General features: G+C 38.8%; 1 long non-coding RNA gene across 1 annotated transcript in view; it reads right to left on the bottom strand.

The window, feature by feature from the left end:
- The window catches only part of LOC135281282 (uncharacterized), a 173941-nt gene extending 172352 nt beyond the window's left edge, over positions 1 to 1589 (bottom strand). The window contains exon 1 of the long non-coding RNA XR_010347977.1: positions 1455 to 1589. This is a non-coding gene — a long non-coding RNA (uncharacterized LOC135281282). The remainder of the gene's footprint in view (positions 1 to 1454) is intronic.
- Positions 1590 to 6000: the final 4411 nt, after the last annotated feature.

Below are 6000 nucleotides of genomic sequence, written 5' to 3' on the forward strand. Positions count from 1 at the left end.
TGAAATGTACTGGCATTATTGTTACAGCATAACTGTGTCAAATAAGTTAGTTCTGTTTAATTGTTTCCCATGTACACTTAAATCTGGAATGGTTGTGATAACAGCTAACAAACTGTGAGACAGAATTTCACAGGTAGAGCCTAAAATTATCATGGTCAAAAATGTATGAAACAGACTGACCAAAAAAAACCAAAAACAAAACAAACCCAACAACAACCAAAAAACCTCAAACAAACAAACCACACAAACCCCAAGAACATTACAAATCTTTAAATATTTAAAATTGCAGAGATTTTTAGGAAAAAAAAGAAAGTAAAAGTAAAACCATGCATGCTACCTATTTTCTTTTATTCTCATGACAAAAACAGAACTGCAACAGAGGAGCTGACTAACTCGATCACTTGCAATGAGTCACAATTAAATGGAGGCTGCCAGACTCAATTAACGTATCAGTTTAGAATAGATATCATTCTGTCAAACTGAAGGAAGAACTGGTTTTTTCAGGTCCCAGGAGTTTATTGCTTCTTGCTTGTGAAAAAAGCATACTGCATGCCAGTCTTTCCAACTCCTATTGCACTGTTTAGTAAACCAAAAGCCTAAAAATTGCAGTTTATCAGGCCTACACACATTAAAAGATATGTTGGGCAAAAATTGGCATAAAAAAAACATTGGCACATCTGTCCCAAGTTGTCTCAATGTACTTTAAGGTCTAATTAGCAGGGGTTGTGTCTGTTCTGATGTGGTGGGGTTTTTGTTTGTTTTTAAAACAACTGTGGTAAACAAATTAAGACTTATGTAAAGCATCAGACTGGCTCTTGAGGGTGAGCATCTAAGTGGATTTTATTAAATTTAATAGGCATTGAACTAACAGCTGAATGCCCTTAGAGGCAGCCATCGGGCTTTTTCCTCCTCCACCCTAGGACTGAAGTTGCAGTGAGACAAGGGGCCACTGGGCAGACAGGGCAAGAGCCCTGAACCTCTGTCCCTGAAGGAGCTGAGCTCCAGCCCAGCTCTGGGGAAGGGGCTCAGAGCCACCACTGTGCCAGCAGCAGGCAGGGGGAGCTGCAAGAGGCCACAGCTCCTTATGGGGCTGACCTCCACTCAAAGGCACAGCACAGATTTCCATCCAATAAGCCATTTCCAGACCAGCCATCCAGGCAGGAGCCCTGTTCTTTGCCAAAGGAAAACTCCTCCAAAATGTTGAAATCCATCCTGTTTTTTTCTAGCTACAAAATACACTGTTCTAATTTCATGCACCACTTTAAAATCTACAGCAGCCTGAGCACACTTGTTCTATTGAAATGCAGAGGTGGAAGTCCCTCCCTTTCCCAGCCTCTTTTTTTATTACAACAAGCATTTTACAGAATCTCAATAATACCCCATCCAAAGAAAGGAGGAACTGCCAAATAATCAAGTCCTAGCACTGAGGAGACCAACTTGTACTCATAACTCACCCCATCAAGCATTTGATTCCACGCTCAGTCAGTTTTGTGTCAAGGACAAGAGAAAAGTGAAGGGAGCATTAACTTCTCTCCCAAGAAGGGGTGTGACAGGACTCCAAAGAAGCAGCAAAGCCAGCTGCTTCCAATATTATTTATTAACTTCCTTTAAAGTGTAGTTGAATCCCCTTTAAGGCAGACACACACCTGTAATCAATTGATAATTTAGCCACTAGTAGTACAGTTTCTTTAAACCTTGCACAACCCTCCTCCTGAAATGCAACAACTTGTGCTAAAAACTTCAAATGAAAACTCCCTCACAAAAATTATTACTGAGTTTTTGCTCTTTTATTTTTTCTTTAAATGTTGGGGGTTTGGATTTGTTTTTGTTTGTTTGTTTGTTTCTTTTTGACTGGAGAAGTAATAAGGGCTGTAGCTAACAACATTATTGTGTTTACCCCTTGTGACAAAGACCCCAGCATTCCAGTGCCACTTACCCTGTGGCTTTCCCTTGCCGTTCCTCCCAGCCATACAGACACACAGCTTTCTGCTTGCCTTGGAAATAACTACTGTAATTCTGTGTGAAGAAGTTTTGTGTCTCCCAGCCCCTGGTCAGGCTCCAAAACTCACAGCCACCTTTGGTGGCTCCTGGAGAGTTATGCCTTTTGCCAACATCTGAGCCCAACCCATTGAAATCCCCAGCTTAGCACAGATGTTCCCCTGGTTGCTCTGCAGGCACAATCAACTGCACTGCCTGTATTTCCCAAATAGGAACAGTTCCCTCTCAATGGGAACGTGAATTTCATGCGGGAGCAAGCAGGAGTTGCAAAGGTGTAATGCATTTGTGTTCATTATTGAAATAAGATCTGGGGCAAAAACCCAACAAAATTCATGAACAAAAATATTCTAAGCACTCTTTGAAGTCATTCTACATTGCTAGTTTGTATTTATTAAACGTTAGGTGCTTACACAGTCCTCAAACACATTAGCCCTAGGGAATCTCTTAATATCTAGAATACTCCTTATTTCTCATTAGGAAACAGATAAGCAATTCAGAACATTCTGATATTGCCCTGTCACAGCTGGGAAAAGATTTTTACATTCATTATTTAAATTTTATGGCACTGTCTGCAGTATTTTCTGCTTTGCTACAACAACAGAAATAAAGGACAAAAGGAAAACTATTCTTTCCAGCAGAATTTCATTCCAAACCACATTTTAAGACTCAAATGCTATGCACTCATGAAAGGATGACAAAAATCTTTGATATCCCCATGGAAATATGGCCTGAAGGAATGAAACCTAGAAGACACACGAATAGATCATCTAAAGGAATTTCTTCATATTTGAAACCAGTGAAATGTTGACAGCTGCAAGCGTAGTGACAATACGCATTACCCAGGGATGGATTCACAAAAATGTTCAGGTAGACCAGGGAAACAGGGCCAGAAGCTGGGACTAAGCATCCTCAAGACTGTCCTTCTAATTTTCTAACACTCTTTAGCAAGTCAAACTTGCAATCTTAGCTGAGTGCCCTCAAATGTACCCTTATCTCACTGGCCTTGCACCTGGGGCTATCAGATTCGTTTTAGAAGATTTAGTTTCTAAGTTCTTCCTAAACTGCATAAAATTTGCAATTAAAAAAAAATAGATGCTAAATTATGTGTTGCTCAGATAATCAGTGGGAACACTGATAAAAGAATATCTGTGCATGTTAATGTAATTTTTCTTTTCCCTCTTCCGAGAGCACAACACAGAGAGTTTCGCTACTTTTCCCTTTTATTTTGAAAAAGAAAAAAAAGAAACTACACGAAAATGCTTAGAAAATAAGAAAGTAAAACCTCTTTTTCCCCAGTAAAATAATGTCTCAGCATTTGCTACCAGTCAAAGATACATCTAAGACCCTGCACACAATATATGGCCATACAAGTGGGCTCACACAAAGCACTGTAGGAGTGGCTGGAAATAGGAACGGGACCTGCTGTGTCTCCTCATAGGCACTGATTCAGTGTCATATTTACTATAACCAAAATCATTGAGCTTTCCCATCTTCTTCTGGTCTCCTGTAATCATTCATACAACCAGAAGGCAACAACATTGGCAGCCAAACCCACTGCATGTGTGCTGCACACTGAAGCCTTTTTCAGGCTCACAGAAATGCAGCAAATAGAGAAAAGATCCACTAACTGAATTACACTGAGTCATTTAAGCAAGATTCACCACTGGAAATTAACAAACATATGAGGATATTGCACTTTTTCAGATTGGGAGTCCATTGAACTCAGTCTCCTGCCTTCAGCAGTGGCCACAACACACCTCGATACGTTTGCAGCTCCAAGTGCTTCCTTCACAGTGTCTGGTATTTATTTTAATAAAGCCATGACATTTTAGACAGTTTATAGGAATTCAATTTTTTGTGCCTGACCACAGAAAGGGGGATGCTCTCTAAAATACCGGTGTGCAGCAGTTGGCAGCTCATCCATCAGTGTCACTCCTGGTCACTTCAGGCCCTGGTGATGCCCAAGAGCAGCTCAGGTGAGGAGCAGGGCTGCTCTGCTCCTCCTGCAGGCCTCAGCAAGTGCTGCTGCCAAATAAACCCACTCCAATGAATTGAATTTAATTTGCAAGAAACAAGGACTATCTAGGAGAAATTTCTCTTCATAGAATAAAGGAAATTTATTATATGGAGAGAGCCCAAACCCAGTAGGACCTTGCTACCCATCTCCTCCATCACAGTCCAATGCACCGTGGAGTAATCATTAACAATTTCAGTTTGCACTGTTTTTATACATGAAAATTTTGTTTCTTGCCAGACAGCAAACATTCAAGATATTAGTATAGAAATTTATTCAGAGAAAGTTTGACTTTTAAACAGTACTTATTTTATTCCTGAGTCTTCTGTTGGGAAACCCTGACAGATGTAAGTAATTCTTGGTCCATAGTGAATTCCAGATTAAGTTTATAGCATGAAATTATTTTTCCTGGCAGTTATTGGTAACAGGAATTCCAACAGCTTGCTAGTTAATATGTAATTTTAGTAGCATTCATATTTAAGCAGCAGCACTACTAATTTTGAAGGCACATAGCAACAAATATCAGTAAAATGACTGACTGCTGCAAGGAATTGAATAGTGTACCATTAAGAACAGGTGCACTGGTTTGAAAGTGTTCTCATAATATAAAAAAACCTAAAGTTTCAACTAAGAAGAGTAGGCAGGTTTTCAAGTGCAGACCCCTATTGCATGTGAGGGAAGGAAACATACAGATACAACTCATGGAATCAAAAGATTCAATCAGAGAATATTTGCATATATCATCAAAAGGCATTTGCAAACGTAGGCAACAAGTTACTTTTCTTTTTCACTAGTATTTCAGCTTTGTCCTGCCACACTAGCCAAACAATGAAATTCAGATAAAAGCCTGTACCATCATTTACATTCTCATTTGGACAGCTGCCATAAAAATCAGGTTATTATGTAAATCAGGTGTTCAAGTGGCATTTAGAATGATCAGCACTTTACCATCATATATTTCAGTTTTATCTTGAAATTACTTCAGTTTTCCTTCAGTGACAAACTGGAAATACTTCCAACTAATTTCTTCTAAAGCATCTAGAATGGCATGAACCCAAACACATATTAGTCAGTTTACAACAGGCTCAATGCCAAGCCTTACTGACAGGTATCAAATGGGCAATTGTCTCTTTCAGCCAGAAAGTTTTAAGAAGTAAAAGAGCTACACATGCAGGGATTCCCAGGAGGTGTCAGGCATGTAGGAGTCAAGAGTTTGAGCCTTCTACAGCTATAAAGACCAATGAACTCTAAGGCAGAGCTTTCCTTCCCTTCACCCGTTGACTATAAAAATTCTTTAACATTTCTGGAAGCAGGAAATTCAAATCTGAGTGCAACATCAGGTGCTGTTTACATATAGTAATAATAAAATACATTTGCCTTGAAGAATTTCTCTTCCTCTCTACTCCCAACATCTTGATAGGCAAATATGAATAAAATCATGTTTGAAAAAAAAAAAAGACATTGAAGAGCCTGGTAAAATGGTTTAGCAATTTAGCACAGACAATCTGTCTGTATTATTATGAGCAAGTAACCAGAAATAGTCAGTTTTCCCCTAATCTTCACTGATTCCTAAGGCTTTTCTACATGGTCACATCAAAGAGAAATAACACTTAAATACATTTGTGTGATAATATTAATTCCCACACAATTCACACCATCTTTTGATCAGGATTATTTTAAGCATTATAGACAATATGGCATATATGAAATTTTTCAGACCCGCAACATTATACTGTGTAAATGTTTGCTTACTCAATTGCCATGAAAAATCTTGTCAGCTGGAAATTGCAATGATAAAAATATCTTAAATCTGATTTAATAAACAGGCTCTTCCACTGGAGTAAGACTAGAACATTAATAAATAATTCCAGTGATAACACTACTGAAATAAAATGCTGTGGGCTTCTTTTGGCACGTGGCAAGCTGTAAGATTACAGTGAACCATCTATAGACACTACAACCTCCACTATTCTAACAAGCTATGGAGA

Source organism: Passer domesticus, chromosome 15 (genome assembly GCF_036417665.1).
Source record: "Passer domesticus isolate bPasDom1 chromosome 15, bPasDom1.hap1, whole genome shotgun sequence".
Taxonomy (NCBI): Eukaryota; Metazoa; Chordata; class Aves; order Passeriformes; family Passeridae; genus Passer; species Passer domesticus.